Source organism: Taudactylus pleione, unplaced genomic scaffold (assembly GCF_031769625.1).
Source record: "Taudactylus pleione unplaced genomic scaffold, aTauple2 ptg000559l, whole genome shotgun sequence".
NCBI lineage: Eukaryota > Metazoa > Chordata > Amphibia > Anura > Myobatrachidae > Taudactylus > Taudactylus pleione.
The window spans coordinates 1,050,031-1,068,122 of record NW_028284961.1 but is presented as its reverse complement, the minus strand read 5'-3'; the positions used below and the strand labels follow the sequence as shown (position 1 = coordinate 1,068,122).

Genomic DNA, 18,092 nt, shown 5'->3' with positions numbered 1-18,092 from the left:
ATCTATATTATGTATTTAGGAATACCAATAGCCATTTATGTTCTGTGTGTGCCATGTACCCTGTATGTTCCAGGTGCTTTATTTGTTTTGTATATTTTAATGTTTTGAAAGGCATTTAGCAATGCCATAGGCTTGAAAAAATCACAAAGGACAGGTGTCCCGGTACGAGCTGTCCTTTGCAATAGAGGGACCTCCGGCTTTATAATCAAAAACTCCTTCTGTGCATGCATGGAGTGATGCACAAGCCACGAGGGGTGCTGGGAGATCCCACTTAGGGGGAATTGCAAATAGAAGCCATAGGTTTATTTTTGCCAGCGCCATCTAAAGATGGCATTTCTCGACACATCAGAGCCCCAAAATGTATTGCATTCCAGTGCTTGCTGCATATGTGGTAAGCAGCCGGACCGCAAATATTTATATAGTGCATCCTGCCCTCTAAGTGCTGTATATATTCTGTGAGTTCCGCATGTTCCACATGTTTTATAGGAATCAGTATGAAATGCCGACTGTCGGGATGCCACTGTTCAGAATGCTGACAGCGACATCCCAACAGCCAGAATCTCGACATGCATAGGAAGTAAAGGTAAGTCTTTTTCTAACCACTACCCTTACCCTCCCTCCCTTAGTGCCTAAGCCTAACCTCTCCCTCTCTTCTCCGGTGCCTAACCCGTAACCTCCCACTTAGTGTCAAAGCCTAACCGCCCCCTCCCTGCTCCATAATCCTAACCCTCCCCGGTATATAACCCTAACCCCATTACCTAATGCTAACCACCCCCTAACACTCCAATACTTACCTTCAGGATGTCATCGGTTGGGTTACTGGTGTCGGGATCCTGACCTGTCGGGATTCCAGTGCCGGTATTCAGACCATCGGCATCCCACACACTGGGATGCTGACAGCATACCGTTTTATATGTACTGTTTGTTCTATCCTTCGAAGCAGCAACATCTATGCACTTATAACACCCTTGTAATGTCCTTTTTATAGTGGAAGCTATCCTAGCATGTCTCCATTTGTGGGTGGCTGAGAATTTGGGAAGGTACACAGTGACCATTTTAGCTAAAGATTTTCACATTCATTTTAGTGGTGTGTTGATTTCAATGGGATTTCTACAGGCAGAACTCATGTGGGTAACCCCAATAAAATGATTTTTCAATTGAAATGGGAAAATCTCAAAAATAATAAAAACTTTGCTAGTGAAATCACATGGATTAAAAAGATGAATATTACTATAAGTCACATACATTGGAAAGAAAATAACTTTTTAACAAATTACATATTGAAAAATAAAATAATTGCAGACATTTTGAACAATTTGTATCGACAGAAGAGAAAGAAAAATGTTTAGTTGATTGCCCTCAGTGAACTAGAAAAAATGCTGATGATTCCATTTAGAGATAAGGGCCTGATTCTGAATCAGAACCAGGGTCTCTGGGGACGGAGTGGAGCCATGTATTTTGTGGCTGCACAAACATCTGATTCTCACTGCTCATGGGTCATGAATATGTAGATGCAGAGTGGCAGTACAGATTGGTATTAGAAATATGAGGGATATTCTGGAAGGTGACTGAGAGGAAACAGGGGTGTGGCTTAGGAGATGCATGGAGATGTTGTGTATTATGGGAGTGTAGGAGGTGGGTCTTACGTGTATCAAGGAAAGTGGTTACATCCAAAAAGACACTGAACCACTCACAAAGGAGCCACACATGGATGAAGCAGTTGCCCCTGTGCAGGACAGGTTCAAGTTTTGATAGTCCGACCAATGGTGGCATTTAGGTTGCTATATTTAAAAAATAAAAAAGGGACACATTCGCTGGGATCTCGCTGGCACAGTCAACCCACACAACATGCTTTAAAATAAACCATATAAAATCGGAATTATATTGCCGTGAGGTCAAAATACAGGCCTCACATAGAATTTTTTTCATATTTGGACATTTAAAGCACATTTAAAGTTCACAAGTTATCATGACTATGTGGCATATGTATCAAAGCTTGATGTGAGATAAAATTGTGAGATATATATCACCAACCAATCAGCTTCTTTCTTACATTTAGCAGGCTGTATTTAAGAAATGATAGCTTGGAGCTGATTGGTTGGTGATATATATCTCACAATTTTATCTCACATCAAGCTTTGATACATATGCCCCTTAGTGCATTTTCAAACAAACAAATTTGTCTACTGAATAAATAAAGAAATATTTTTAAAAGTCACATGATGATGTAGATGATGATGTTTCCTCACTTTCCCTTATGGTTTTAAGAGTAGGAGACTTGGTATTTGCTTTGACAGGTGTAAAAATACTGGTCACCTTCCTGTTTACATTTCCTAATAAAAGGAAAGACATTACGCAATTGTTCTCGGTGGAACAAGATAAGATTCTTGGATACAAAGATGTTAATCAAGTCACACAAACAAATATCAGTTAAAAAGATAATTATTACAAAGTAAAAGAAAATATATTATAAATACTTAACTTGCTCATCATTTCATCTACTTAGGACATAAATGGTTTATTCCCAGGTGCCCCCTCCAGCACCTTGGAGCTGGAATCTCACACAACATGGAGTATTGAGGTACAACTATAGCCCCAGTTCGAATAATAATTGTATAACATTACAAAAAATACCCATGAACAATTTTATAATATCCAAAAGAAAAGTAAAACAGTATGTATAGATATCTGGATCAAAACACAAAAATACCAACAAAAAATACAAATATTAGAACAAAGGAGCGGAGGGGGAGAAAGGCAGCGCCGTAGTAGAATCAATGAAGAGATAATGTGTGGTCAATATCAGGGTGATATACAGAACATGTACCCTTAGCATACATACTATATATAGGAACATTCAGGTTTACAATTGGTCAAAATAAAATACAATACATAAGAATTTTCATATCATTCAAGATAATGGTCTGAGTAAATACCATGAGGTACTCTCAAACACCTTCAAAATCTGAGCTTGTGTAGGGGAGTCAAGTGATTCAATATATGCACCGCATGTTTATAATCGGATGTAACCCCTGCTTTCAGCACAGGGAAAACTGCTTGTCTATCATAATACAGGGACTGGAGCGTAATAGACTTAACCGTTCCCAAAAAGGGAGAAGGGAAGGTTCAAGCACATAAAATAACTTTTGTAGGTATGGTAACAATGACAGTCAGTAATGGGACTATGCTAGATTTATCAGGGCCCAAATCCCAGTTTGTGAAATTAGCACATACTAAGGCCAGTGGATCACTATAAAATTTTAGGGGAAAAATAGAGTTAATAAAGATCATTATCTTACCTCAGAACTTTGCAATCTTATGGCATTCCCAGAAATTATGAAAACACATAGCATTCGGGTGTCTACATTTTAAGCAATCACCCATCTCCCTTTGCACCATAAAGCTTATGCGAGCCTGCGAGATATATGCTCCATGAATAGTTTTGATGTGTGAGCTCTTCTAGCCAGGAGCAGCACAAAAATGTAAGAGTATCATCATAAGTATGCAACAAGGAGTCCATGGAAGTGACAAAAGTCAGGTCTCTGCTCCAGGATAAAAATGTATGTTTCCATACCTTGTCATGCGAACTCCCCACCAGATCTGTGGTAACATACTTATTCTTATAGAGGTGTAGCACGAGGAAGGTTAGGAGACTGTGCAGAGGGTTGGGTGAATTGGAGGGATGGACCAGTAATTTAATATAGTGATAATGAGTAGCTTGAAGGTACATATAGAATTGTGTGTGTGGAATATGAGTATCAGTATGGAGGGTAGAGAAAGTGAGAATAACTCCTCCTGGGTCAAAAATGGCCTTAATTAAGGCAATATTCTTCTGTTTCCATTGGCAAAAGCCAGAGTTACCTAGCCCTGGAACATAAAATTACCAGTAAAATGTATATAGAATTACCAGTAAAATGGATACCAGTACCAGTAACATAGAATTACCAGTAAAATGGATATACTTTGAGGCGGTATAGGGTCTAGATAGTTTGGTGCAAATAGCTCTCCAGGCCAAATAGGTGTCATGAAATAAGACATTTTTAAATATTTGAGATTAAAAAGATGTTCAAGGAGTATGCAAAAAGCAGCAGCTGAGTAAGCTGAAAACATAGCTACCTCAGTAGGTGCATGGGTATATGTTTCCAGTGTCACGATTGGGTGCAAGAGTTCCTCTGTGGAGGACGGTGAGCTGGGGGGGTTCGGATGGATAGGGAAGTGACAGTCCTAGTTTCTCCAATAAAGGTCAAACCCAGGTGATGGTGAGACCTAGCCAGAGGCATGGAGTCTAACCCACTCAGTGGTCTTTACCAGTGACCCCTCCAATTGGGATGTGGGTTTCGCCAAACTGAGTGAGCAGGTTGCAGCCCTCTGACTAAATACCTGAGAGAGATGAGGAAACAAGGATGACACTGTAACTTGTACAGAAGAGATGGAATAAATACTTGAACACTGGAGATGAATGGAATACTTGAACACTGGTGATGAATGGAGTACTTGAACACTGGTGATGAACTAAATACTTAAACACTGGTGATGAACAGAATAGTTGAACACTGGTGATGAATGGAATACTATAACACTGGTGATGAACGGAATACTTGAACACAGGAGATTAAATAAATACTTGAACACTGGTGATGAACTGAATACTTGAGCACTGGTGATGAACTTAATAAGAGAATTGTACACAGACATGTACTGGGAATTGCTAAAAGTCCAGCTGAGAGTAACTAATAATTAGCAGGAAAGCTGACTCCACAGTAACACAGGGAAGCTGCAATGGAGCACAGCAGCACACTACAAGACACATAGGAATAACAACATAAAACACTGGAGTTCTGAGAGAGAGCTAAAGACTCAGACTGAAAGTTAGCATGGAAGCTAATACAGGCAACACTGGAAAACTGTGAGTAGGCTGTAGCAACACTCTGAAGACAATAACACAGAGCAACACTGGTGAGTCTAACAGTCACTGTGACAGCGAAGTTGCTTAGCAATTTTCTGTTCCTGGAGGCAGACTTTAAATACCCCTGGGTAGCTGGTCATTGGATCAAAGGATAAGCTGAGTGACTACAGGACTACCATTGGGAGAGGCTAGTCAGGTGATATGAACCAACATGGCTGCGCCCATGCCTGGCACCTCAGAAACCAGGATGCATTCACAAAACCCCTAGCAGACCCGGGGATAATACTCAGACACCACTCACCTCCACTCCCAGTGACTAAATACCTAAGCCCACGGACACCGGAGAGGTGAGTAGCGGCCATTCCCAGGCCACATCCTGACAGTACACCCCCCTTTCAGGTGGACTCCGAACACCAAAAATGTGCACACAAAAATTCCTTCCAGAAAAATTCCAGGAATGCAAGAAGGTTTCCCAAAAAACTTTAAAAATCATTACCAAGATTATATTTCATGAATCTTGAAAAGATTTTCCTTGAAACACAGGAAAACCAAAAATTTGACTTAGAATTTTTTTGGGGGAAAATTAAAGAAAAATTGGACTCCATAAATTTGAAAACAAATTTTTTAGATATCTTCCCAACTCTCGTATCCCAAAAAATATTTTTTATTGTTAGGGTCTGTAGACCATTCATCTTCACTGCAGATGGGACTTTCATCCCTACAAAGTCTTTGGTAATGCCTTTAAAAGGAGTATCTTCAAGAAATGATGCACACAAGGACTTAGTTTGAGGAACTGTAGATTTTCCAATCTTAAGTTGTTATCTAGTACAGAACGAAGAACTTTTCTTTTGCAGTGAAGTAGTTCTTACTGTTAATTCTTGGGGAAACACAGAAGTAAGGAGAATAGGGTCGAATAACAAATGGTCATCAGGAAAAAGAGTATTGTCATGTACTGGATCAAATTCAGAATCAAAATCCAGGTCTAAAGGAAGAAAGGAAGAATTAACATGACTAGAAAACTCTGAAGAATTAGAAGATGAGTGGAGGGAAGCATAACCAATTCTGATGGTATCAGGTTGTTGATTGCTAACCGTTCTTCAAATCTTTTTCTCCTTCCGAACTAGATGATCTTGTACCCTACCATCTTGTAAAGAGATTAATTTGGTGCATCTTAGTTTTATTTCCAAATGTGTAGTTTTTGTGGAGAAAAAAGTAGAAAGCTTATGCGCAGTTCTAGTGCTAGAACTCGTATCAATGAAAGTATTAGTGGGCAGATTTGTAAGAGCAAATCTTTCAAATATAGCCGAATTGAAATCATCCATAACTTGAAGGATTGGATCCTCGGACTCTAAGAGGGCGTTAGCCCAATTCCACGCCTCACCTTTGAAACTTGAAAGCAGAAATGTAACAATATTTGTAACAGTGATACCACATGTGGAACAGTTCTCATAAGGACTTCCACCTATCCAAACAAAACAACATATTGTTTAATATCTCCATCAAATAAAATGAACGTTGGAGCATCAGATGAATTCTGGAAGGATGAATCACCATCAGGACTAGACATAGAACTACACTGAGAATCCACAGATTGGTTAACAGAAGACATGATTGACCTAGTTGATGTTCTTTACTTGCATCAGTGTCACATAATTCGTTATTCTCAATGATAATATACTCAGGAAATGATTCATCGCAGGACGAGGAGTACATTAATTTGAATAACTTGTTCACATCTATGACCTTGATACCAAGACTCTCTGTCATTTTCCGTTTGGATTCATCACTGTCATGGCTCATGATGAGGTAGTTGATTTTTTTGCTAATATTTTCCATAACTTTGCCCCAAATGGCCTCTCCTAAAGACTTAAGTTCCTTTTTTCTCAGAAGTCCACAGACCTCAAAGATCACAAATGTCAAATTTTCCATGTAATTATCAACTCCCTGGGGAGTCTGCCTGACTTCAAAAGCTTCAGGCCTGGATTTCAAAGAGGTTGTGGCATGTTAATCACCTTCGACAGAAGAAAAAGAAGAATTCTCAACTGGGGTGGATAGGTCACTTGAAGTTGCCTCCAGAGGCATGACACGCAAAAACCCACTTGATATCCCTTCCTGGGGAATAACACTCGAAATCCCCACATGGAGAATGCCACTTGGAACCCCCTCCTGGGGTAGAACACTTGAAAACCCCCTCCTGGGGTAAGAAACTCGAAATGAAAGCCCCCTCCTGGGGCACAAAACTTGTAATCCCCTCCTGGGGTATGAAACTTGAAAACCTTCGGGTAAGAGACCTGACATCCCCTCCTGGGGTACAAAATGTGAAACAGAGAACCCCTCCTAAAGTATTAGACTTGAAATCCCCTGTGGGTGTGAGAAACTTGAGACCCCCTCCTGGGGTATGAGACTAGGAACCCCCACCTGGGGCATGAGACATGAAATCCCCTCCTGCAGAATGGAACTTGAAACACCCTTTTGTCGTACAAGACTTGAAACCCCCTCTTGGGGCATGAGACTTTAAACCCCATCCTGGGGTGTGAATCTTGAGACCCCCTTCTGGGGTACAACACTTGAAATCCCCTCTGATGGTGAGGACACAGGAATGCTTCCTAGAATTAGCTGAACGGATTTGACCACAGAAGTTGCCAGCTGAAATGTTTCCTCCAAAACCTTTAAATCAGATTATTTTCCCATGGTTGAGGAAACTGATGACTTACAAAGACTGAGAGAAGCACAATCATCACCAAAGTCAGAACTAGAAGATGCTTTACCCGCACTGAGACCAGAACAGATTGGAGAAGAAATACTAACTTTAGGTGGTTGAAATATTTTGCCCAACTTCCCAAGATAAGAGTGGAATTGTCTTGTAACAGGACCCCAATCGTAAACATGATCCTTATCCTGTGGAGACAACATTGCCTCCTTGCCAAGAGCGGAAAATAGAGTGTTGTCATATGACCAATAAAAGCAAAAACCAGGCGCTACTAGAGGTCAATGCTTATAGCCTAAATTAATTAATTAGCTTGATATCAATATCGCAGCCACCACCCAAAGGATAAATCTGAGTTTATCCACAAGAGCTAAATAAAATGTTTTTTAGACTGATAAGTATAAGGGGGCACTTTAATTTAGGAACACAACACATGTACTATATATATAAAAGCAGATGAACAATTTATTACACACTGTATAAATCATTTACCATAACAATAATAAAGCATCATAATCTACTAAAAAACTGACTCCTGACCTACTTTAGAACACAAACAGCCATAGTCCCCTCCAAAGATGTAAAGAACTAACTTTCTGGACGTAGTCTGCAAGTGTGGCACTATGTAGCAGTTCAATAGCTAATTAGCATGTGTCCACATTTGGCTAATGGACAGTCCTGATATATTTACCAGTTTGGTCGCTCTGCACCACGACTCCTTGCCAGCAGCTGGTCCTGTTGCAGAGTATCTCTGCTTGACTGTTAGCTTTAGTTGTTTGTTCAAATTAGCTGTGCTGTATAGCTATAATCATACTTGCTTTGTCACTTAGAAGTTAGCATAGGGAAATCCAGTTTCCAAAACACTTGTGCGGTACAGAGCAGGTAAGTATGTAATCCCTTAATGAAATTCTCCATCCAAATTGTTGTCATAAGAAGTCTTGCCATAATTATCCTTACTGGGTTAAAGAAGGAGATAGTCCTTACTATTGTGATCTGCCTTACCACAATATAAACAAAGAAAAAGTTCCCGGCATCACTGTCATTCTGCCTCAGTAAGCTTTGGGGGTGGGAAGTTATGATGTCTTACTTTATCTCGCATGAAAGGAGGCACAGGTGGCTCAATTGAAACGGCACTAAACAGCTGGGGAAATATTTGGAAACATTTTTGGAGAAGATCTTGAAGTTGCACTAGAAGCTGGTAGAAACTAGTAAACTGCACCATGGTACTAGAGGATTCACAGGCTAGAGGATTACTGGAAGGTTGAGTTGTACAATCAGAAAGGAATTCTGCAGTCAGAGTAGAAATTTCTTGGGAACTTGGCTTAGGAGGAAAGGGCCAAGAAGTATATGCAGACAGAACTTGAAATGAGGCTGGAGATAAATTGGCAACAACAGAATGAATGAAACTAATTTGAGAACAAATTTCCTGTAAATGTAGACATGAGTTGCTGGGCTGTCTCTTGTGCAGTTACATGAAGGAGTAGATATTGAAAACTCGCATCACCCTGAAACCTGGCTGCTTGCATATTTTTTTGGCTGTTAAAACTGTCCCAGTCTGGTGCAAGAGTTCCTCTGTGGAGGATGGTGAGCTGGGGGGTTCAGATGATCAGGGAAGTGACAGTCCTAATTTCCCCTATAAAGATCAAACCCAGGTGTTGGTGAGACCTAACCAGAGGCGTGGAGTCTAACCCACTCAGTGGTCTTCACCTGTAACCCCTCCAATTGGGATATGCGTTTTGACATACCGAGTGAGCAGGTCACGGCCCTCTGGCTAGGTACCTTGGAGAGATGAGGAAACAAGTATGACACTGTAACTAGAGTTGAAATAAATACTTGAATACTGGAGATGAACTAAATACTTGAAAACTGGAGATAAACTGAATACTTAAACACTGGTGATGAATGGAATACTTGAACAGCGGTGATGAACAGAATACTTGAACACTATTGTTGAACAGAATACTTGAACACTGGTGATGAAAGGAAAACTTGAACACTGGAAATGAAATAAATACTTGAGCACTGGTAATGAAGTGAATACTTGAGCACTGGTCATGAACTTAATACTTGAACACAGGTGATGAATGGAGTACTTGAAACCTGGAGATGAACTTGAGAATGTTAGAGATCCTAGTCGCAAGCTTGCTTGAGAACACAGGGAAATGTACTGGGATTTGCTACAGATTCAGGTGCTGATTTGCATAGAAAGACACAGAGAGAAGTATACACAGGCATATACTGGGAATTGCTAAAAGTCCAGCTGAGAGAAACTAATAATTAGCAGGAAAGCTGACTCCACAGTAACACAGGGAAGCTGCAATGGAGCACAGCAGCACACTACAAGACACATAGGAATAACAACATAAAAAACTGAAAGTTAGCATGGAAGCTAATACAGGCAACACTGGAAAACTGTTAGTAGGCTGAAGAAACACTCTGAAGGCAATAACACAGAGCAACACTGTTAAGTCTCACAGTCACTGGGACAGCGAAGTTGAACAGCAGTTTCCTGTTCCTGGAGTCAGACTTTAAATACCCCTGGGTAGCTGGTCATTGGATCAAAGGAGTGACTACAGGGCTACCATTGGGAGAGACTAGTCATTTGATATGGACCAAAATTACTGTTCCTATGCCCGGCACCCCGGAAACCAGGATGCATGCACGGAAGCCCTAGCAGACCCCGGGGAGAATACTCAGACACCACTCACCTCCACTCCCAGCGACTGAACACCTAAGCCCAAGGATGCTGGTGCAGAGGTGAGTAGCTGCCAATCCCAGGCCACATCCTGACATCCAGGTTCAACATCCAATCATGAATTTAAGAAACAGAAAAAGACCTAGCTAGCGCTAATACACTAGATATTAATTAAATGAGATATGGTTAACTTAGCATCTGTTCAACAGTGGAATACTGCAAGTCCACAAAAGGAAAGAAAGAAGAAAACAACTAAGATATTAATTTAAACTGCGCTTTGGTGACCATATCACACACAAACTGCAAACACAATTATATAACATTATTTATTGTAAAAATGTTATCATAACACATATAAAAACATTGATTAAGAGCAAAAAAATCCACAAATAAGCAACAATCTTTAATAATAATCAACTCATATGAGGTATATTGTAACCCTTATGCAAAGATATCTCTTTCATGGAATCCAATATACCTAAAATGCACCACCCTGGTAAATGTGATTCTACCAAGTATGGACAATGGAAGCATCCTCCAGGCATCCAGCAATTTAGTCAGTTAGGCAATAATAGGAGTATAATTAAGACAATATATAGGGAGGAGGTAACCACAGGAATATTAATACCTAAGTATGTAAAATGGGAGGATGTAACACGAAAATGTTGATTTGCAAGAGGCATCAATTCTGATTTTCGTAAATTGATTTTATACCCTGCAAAATAATCCAAACTGGGCTAACAGATAAATAATAATTGGTTTAGATGAAGCGGGGTTGGAAACAAACAGGAGCATGTCATCTGCAAATAGTGACAATTTAAGCTCGGCCGAACCAATGTGTGTATCTGTAAAACTATGCAACTGACATGGGCCCTGATTCAGAGCCGCTCGTAAGCGGCCGCTCGTTTGTTCTGACCGATGTTCACACATCTGCGCATGCGTACGGATTTTAATACGCATGCGCGAACCAGTCAGTGCGGCCGAAAATCGTTTGTTCGCTATATAGCGGATGCCTGCTATTTTGAGTGACAGGAGGAGGCATATGTGGGTGGTAACAGGGGAAGGTGCTTCAAAACGGGGAGTGGAAATCAGAAGGCAGGCGTGCTTAAAGGTCAAAACGGGCATTTTAAGGGAGTGCATAATTAATCCAGCAGCGTCATTGACCACGTCACTTGTTTTTTTTTACTCAGAACTGCTCGCAAAATAGCGGTTGAAAAAACCAGCCACAAGAATAGCGAGCAGTTCATACGCTGTTCGATGTACTCGATTAATCTAATAAATAGCAGACATGACGTATGGTGCGAGCGGCCAGGGGGCGTATTTTTCAAAATTACAACCGCAAGTTTTGCTCGCTCATTCAGACTTAGAGGCGTGAACAGACCGCAATGAGCAAACGGATCATTTGAATAGCCACCCCTTGTTTTTGAACGAATGACCGCAAATAGCGACCGGCTCTGAATCAGGCCCATAGTGCTACAGCCAGGGGTTCCAGGGAAATCACAAATAAAAAGGACAAACCTGACGAGTGCCTCTGTGTACATAGAAGGGAGCAGATCGGAAGCCATTGCTGGATACCAGAGTATAAAGCTTTCAATAAATAAATCATTTAGTAGGAAAACCACATTTCATTAAAGTATAGTACAGGTGATCCCAGGTGACTAGGTCAAATTATTTCTCCTCATCCATGGAAATAATAACCTGTGGGCAGGACAAGACCACAGTCGACTCAGCACAGAAACCACTTTGCGAATATTCACAGTGGATTGGTGACCCCAGATAAATCCAGTCTGACCTGAACCAATAACATTAGGTAATAAAAGTTTCATCCTATTAGAGATAATTTTCATGAATAGTTTATAGTTCACATCTAGTAAGGATATAGGCCTATAGGAAGCCGGCAGTGTGACATCTCTACCGGGCTTGGGCAGAACCTCTAAGTATAGCAGAGTTAAAATGTAAAGGTATAGAGGCTTCAGAAAGAATAGCATTGTAAAATGATACCAAGGGAGAGCATACATGGGAGGAAAGGATTTTAAAGAATTGCCCTGAGTATCCATCTGGGCCGGGAGCTTTAAGTGACTTTAAACCTTTAATTGCATTGGAAAACTCATCCTGGGTGATAGCATAGGGTTAGCACTCATCTATCTTTCTATCTATCTATCTATCTATCTATCTATCTATCTATCTATCTATCTATCTATATTGTACACACTTATCTAATTTTTTTATTTGATGTTTAATTTTATCACTGGATTCAGTATGGGCATTTCATTTATATAAATATTCATTATTGCAATTATTGAGGTTATTATGTAAATATTAACAGACACGTAAAACTGCATCTGTCAGCTGACAGATGCAGTTTTATGTGTCTGTTAATATTTCACACAATAACCTCAATATAGATACCTCTCTTTATATCTTAGAGAACTTGTAGTTATATCTCCAATACGGTTCCTTGTATTATGTGTGTATGTAATAATTAGGGGTGAGCGGGTTCGGATTTCTGAAATCCGAGCCCCCCCGATCCGAGTCAGATCCGAGTCAGGCTCGACTTTTCCCGCCTGACACGGATCTGAAATCGATGCAAAACGTCATCATCCCGCCTTCCGGGTCTCGCGGGTTTTGGATCCTATATAAGGTACCCGCGTCGGCGCCATTTTCTCACTCGGCTGTGGACAGTGAAGAGGGAGGGTGGGAGTTAGGGCTGGCTGGGCTGTGTAGTGTAGTGTAGTGTAGTGCAGAGTAGTGTTGTGCTGTGCTGTGCTGCGCTGTGCTGCTGTTGTCCACTACTTCAAAGTCCATAGGGGCTGGCTGTGTTGTGCTGTGCTGCTGTTGTTAATAGGGGGTGTGTCCACTACTTCAAAGCTCTGTCCATCAGGGGTGCTCCCCCCAAGTGCTAAAAAAATAATATTTTTTGTGTTTGTGAATTGTGTGCGCAGTAACCGCACGTGCATCAACAAAGTAGTGCCAAGCGTGCGCCTGTGTCATAAGTAAAAGGCCGGCTGGCTTGACCGTTAAAGGGTGCTGTAAACCCCAAAGTACACTCCAGGCCAAACCAAAAAAAAAAATATTTTCTGTGTTTGTGAATTGTGTGCGCAGTAGCCGCACGTGCATCAACAAAGTAGTGCCAAGCGTGAGCCTGTGTCATAAGTAAAGGGCCGGCTGGATTGACCGTCAAAGGGTGCTGTAACCCCCAAAGTACACTTCAAACCAATTAACAAAATATTTTTTCTGTGTTTGTGAATTGTGTGCGCAGTAGCCGCACTTGCATCAACAAAGTAGTGCCAAGCGTGCGCCTGTGTCATAAGTAAAGGGCCGGCTGGCTTGACCGTTAAAGGGTGCTGTAACCCCCAAAGTACACTCCAAACCAAATAACAAAATATTTTTTCTGTGTTTGTGAATTGTGTGCGCAGTAGCCGCACATGCATCAACAAAGTAGTGCCAAGCGTGCGCCTGTGTCATAAGTAAAGGGCCGGCTGGCTTGACCGTTAAAGGGTGCTGTAACCCCCAAAGTACACTCCAGTCCAAACCAAAAAAAAAAAATTTTCTGTGTTTGTGAATTGTGTGCGCAGTAGCCGCACGTGCATCAACAAAGTAGTGCCAAGCATGCGCAGTGTGTCATAAGTAAAGGGCCGGCTGGCTTGACCGTTAAAGGGTGCTGTGACCCCCAAAGTACACTCCAGTCTAAACCAAAAAAATATATATTTTCTGTGTTTGTGAATTGTGTGCGCAGTAGCCGCACGTGCATCAACAAAGTAGTGCCAAGCGTGCGCCTGTGTCATAAGTAAAGGGCCGGCTGGCTTGACCGTTAAAGGGTGCTGTAACCCCCAAAGTACACTACAAACCAAATAACAAAATATTTTTTCAGTGTTTGTGAATTGTGTGCGCAGTGGCCGCACATGCATCAACAAAGTAGTGCCAAGCGTGCGCCTGTGTCATAAGTAAAGGGCCGGCTGGCTTGACCGTTAAAGGGTGCTGTAACCCCCAAAGTACACTCCAAACCAAATAACAAAATATTTTTTCTGTGTTTGTGAATTGTGTGCGCAGTAGCCGCATGTGCATCAACAAAGGAGCAGCGCGAAGCGTGCGCCTCTGTCCCATAAGTAAAGAGCCGGCTGGCTCATTTCTTAAAGGGTGGTGTAACCCACAAAGTGCACTACTCTCCAGCAAAAAAAAAATATATATTTTCTGTGTTTAGCCGCACGTATATATCAAATCGATATAACATAAATGGAGGACCAAACTTTCTCCGATAAAAATAAAATAGAGAAAGATCAAGAACCACTTCCTCCTAGTGCTGAAGCTGCTGCCACTAGTCATGACATAGATGATAACTTGCCATCAACGTTGTCTGCCAAGGCCGATGCCCAAAGTTATAGTAGAGGGCACATACAATCCCAAATGACAAAGTTCCAGGGAAATCACAAATAAAAAGGACAAACCTGACGAGTGCCTCTGTGTACATAGAAGGGAGCAGATCGGAAGCCATTGCTGGATACCAGAGTATAAAGCTTTCAATAAATAAATCATTTAGTAGGAAAACCACATTTCATTAAAGTATAGTACAGGTGATCCCAGGTGACTAGGTCAAATTATTTCTCCTCATCCATGGAAATAATAACCTGTGGGCAGGACAAGACCACAGTCGACTCAGCACAGAAACCACTTTGCGAATATTCACAGTGGATTGGTGACCCCAGATAAATCCAGTCTGACCTGAACCAATAACATTAGGTAATAAAAGTTTCATCCTATTAGAGATAATTTTCATGAATAGTTTATAGTTCACATCTAGTAAGGATATAGGCCTATAGGAAGCCGGCAGTGTGACATCTCTACCGGGCTTGGGCAGAACCTCTAAGTATAGCAGAGTTAAAATGTAAAGGTATAGAGGCTTCAGAAAGAATAGCATTGTAAAATGATACCAAGGGAGAGCATACATGGGAGGAAAGGATTTTAAAGAATTGCCCTGAGTATCCATCTGGGCCGGGAGCTTTAAGTGACTTTAAACCTTTAATTGCATTGAAAAACTCATCCTGGGTGATAGCATAGGGTTAGCACTCATCTATCTTTCTATCTATCTATCTATCTATCTATCTATCTATCTATCTATCTATATTGTACACACTTATCTAATTTTTTTATTTGATGTTTAATTTTATCACTGGATTCAGTATGGGCATTTCATTTATATAAATATTCATTATTGCAATTATTGAGGTTATTATGTAAATATTAACAGACACGTAAAACTGCATCTGTCAGCTGACAGATGCAGTTTTATGTGTCTGTTAATATTTCACACAATAACCTCAATATAGATACCTCTCTTTATATCTTAGAGAACTTGTAGTTATATCTCCAATACGGTTCCTTGTATTATGTGTGTATGTAATAATTAGGGGTGAGCGGGTTCGGATTTCTGAAATCCGAGCCCCCCCGATCCGAGTCAGATCCGAGTCAGGCTCGACTTTTCCCGCCTGACACGGATCTGAAATCGATGCAAAACGTCATCATCCCGCCTTCCGGGTCTCGCGGGTTTTGGATCCTATATAAGGTACCCGCGTCGGCGCCATTTTCTCACTCGGCTGTGGACAGTGAAGAGGGAGGGTGGGAGTTAGGGCTGGCTGGGCTGTGTAGTGTAGTGTAGTGCAGAGTAGTGTTGTGCTGTGCTGTGCTGCGCTGTGCTGCTGTTGTCCACTACTTCAAAGTCCATAGGGGCTGGCTGTGTTGTGCTGTGCTGCTGTTGTTAATAGGGGGTGTGTCCACTACTTCAAAGCTCTGTCCATCAGGGGTGCTCCCCCCAAGTGCTAAAAAATAATATTTTTTGTGTTTGTGAATTGTGTGCGCAGTAACCGCACGTGCATCAACAAAGTAGTGCCAAGCGTGCGCCTGTGTCATAAGTAAAAGGCCGGCTGGCTTGACCGTTAAAGGGTGCTGTAAACCCCAAAGTACACTCCAGGCCAAACCAAAAAAAAAAATATTTTCTGTGTTTGTGAATTGTGTGCGCAGTAGCCGCACGTGCATCAACAAAGTAGTGCCAAGCGTGAGCCTGTGTCATAAGTAAAGGGCCGGCTGGATTGTCCGTCAAAGGGTGCTGTAACCCCCAAAGTACACTTCAAACCAATTAACAAAATATTTTTTCTGTGTTTGTGAATTGTGTGCGCAGTAGCCGCACTTGCATCAACAAAGTAGTGCCAAGCGTGCGCCTGTGTCATAAGTAAAGGGCCGGCTGGCTTGACCGTTAAAGGGTGCTGTAACCCCCAAAGTACACTCCAAACCAAATAACAAAATATTTTTTCTGTGTTTGTGAATTGTGTGCGCAGTAGCCGCACATGCATCAACAAAGTAGTGCCAAGCGTGCGCCTGTGTCATAAGTAAAGGGCCGGCTGGCTTGACCGTTAAAGGGTGCTGTAACCCCCAAAGTACACTCCAGTCCAAACCAAAAAAAAAAAAATTTCTGTGTTTGTGAATTGTGTGCGCAGTAGCCGCACGTGCATCAACAAAGTAGTGCCAAGCATGCGCAGTGTGTCATAAGTAAAGGGCCGGCTGGCTTGACCGTTAAAGGGTGCTGTAACCCACAAAGTACACTCCAGTCTAAACCAAATAATATATATTTTCTGTGTTTGTGAATTGTGTGCGCAGTAGCCGCACGTGCATCAACAAAGTAGTGCCAAGCGTGCGCCTGTGTCATAAGTAAAGGGCCGGCTGGCTTGACCGTTAAAGGGTGCTGTAACCCCCAAAGTACACTCCAGTCCAAACCAAAAAAATATATATTTTCTGTGTTTGTGAATTGTGTGCGCAGTAGCCGCACGTGCATCAACAAAGTAGTGCCAAGAGTGCGCCTGTGTCATAAGTAAAGTGCCGGCTGGCTTGACCGTTAAAGGGTGCTGTAACCCCCAAAGTACACTACAAACCAAATAACAAAATATTTTTTCAGTGTTTGTGAATTGTGTGCGCAGTGGCCGCACATGCATCAACAAAGTAGTGCCAAGCGTGCGCCTGTGTCATAAGTAAAGGGCCGGCTGGCTTGACCGTTAAAGGGTGCTGTAACCACCAAAGTACACTCCAAACCAAATAACAAAATATTTTTTCTGTGTTTGTGAATTGTGTGCGCAGTAGCCGCACGTGCATCAACAAAGGAGCAGCGCGAAGCGTGCGCCTCTGTCCCATAAGTAAAGAGCCGGCTGGCTCATTTCTTAAAGGGTGGTGTAACCCACAAAGTGCACTACTCTCCAGCAAAAAAAAAAAAAATATTTTCTGTGTTTAGCCGCACGTATATATCAAATCGATATAACATAAATGGAGGACCAAACTTTCTCCGATAAAAATAAAATAGAGAAAGATCAAGAACCACTTCCTCCTAGTGCTGAAGCTGCTGCCACTAGTCATGACATAGATGATAACTTGCCATCAACGTTGTCTGCCAAGGCCGATGCCCAAAGTTATAGTAGAGGGCACATACAATCCCAAATGACAAAGTTCAGGAAAATGACCTTGAAAAAAACATTTAAATCATCTGAAGAGAAACGTAAACTTGCCAATATGCCATTTATGACACGGAGTGGCAAGGAACGGCTAAGGTCGATCCCTAGTATGTTCATGACTAGTGGTTCAGCTTCACATGACGATGGAAGCCCTCCTCCCACTAAAAAAATCAAAAGAGTTAAGCTGGCAAAAGCACAGCGAAGAACTGTGCTTTCTAAGAAGAAATCACAAATCCCCAAGTAGAGTCCAATTGTGGTGGTGGCTGCGATGCCTGACCTTCCCAGCACTGGACG

General features: G+C 41.7%; 1 protein-coding gene across 1 annotated transcript in view; it reads left to right on the top strand.

Moving 5' to 3' along the window:
* LOC148481840 (uncharacterized) overlaps positions 1 to 18,092 on the top strand; it is a 63,539-nt gene that overhangs the window by 37,148 nt on the left and 8,299 nt on the right. The window lies entirely within an intron of this gene.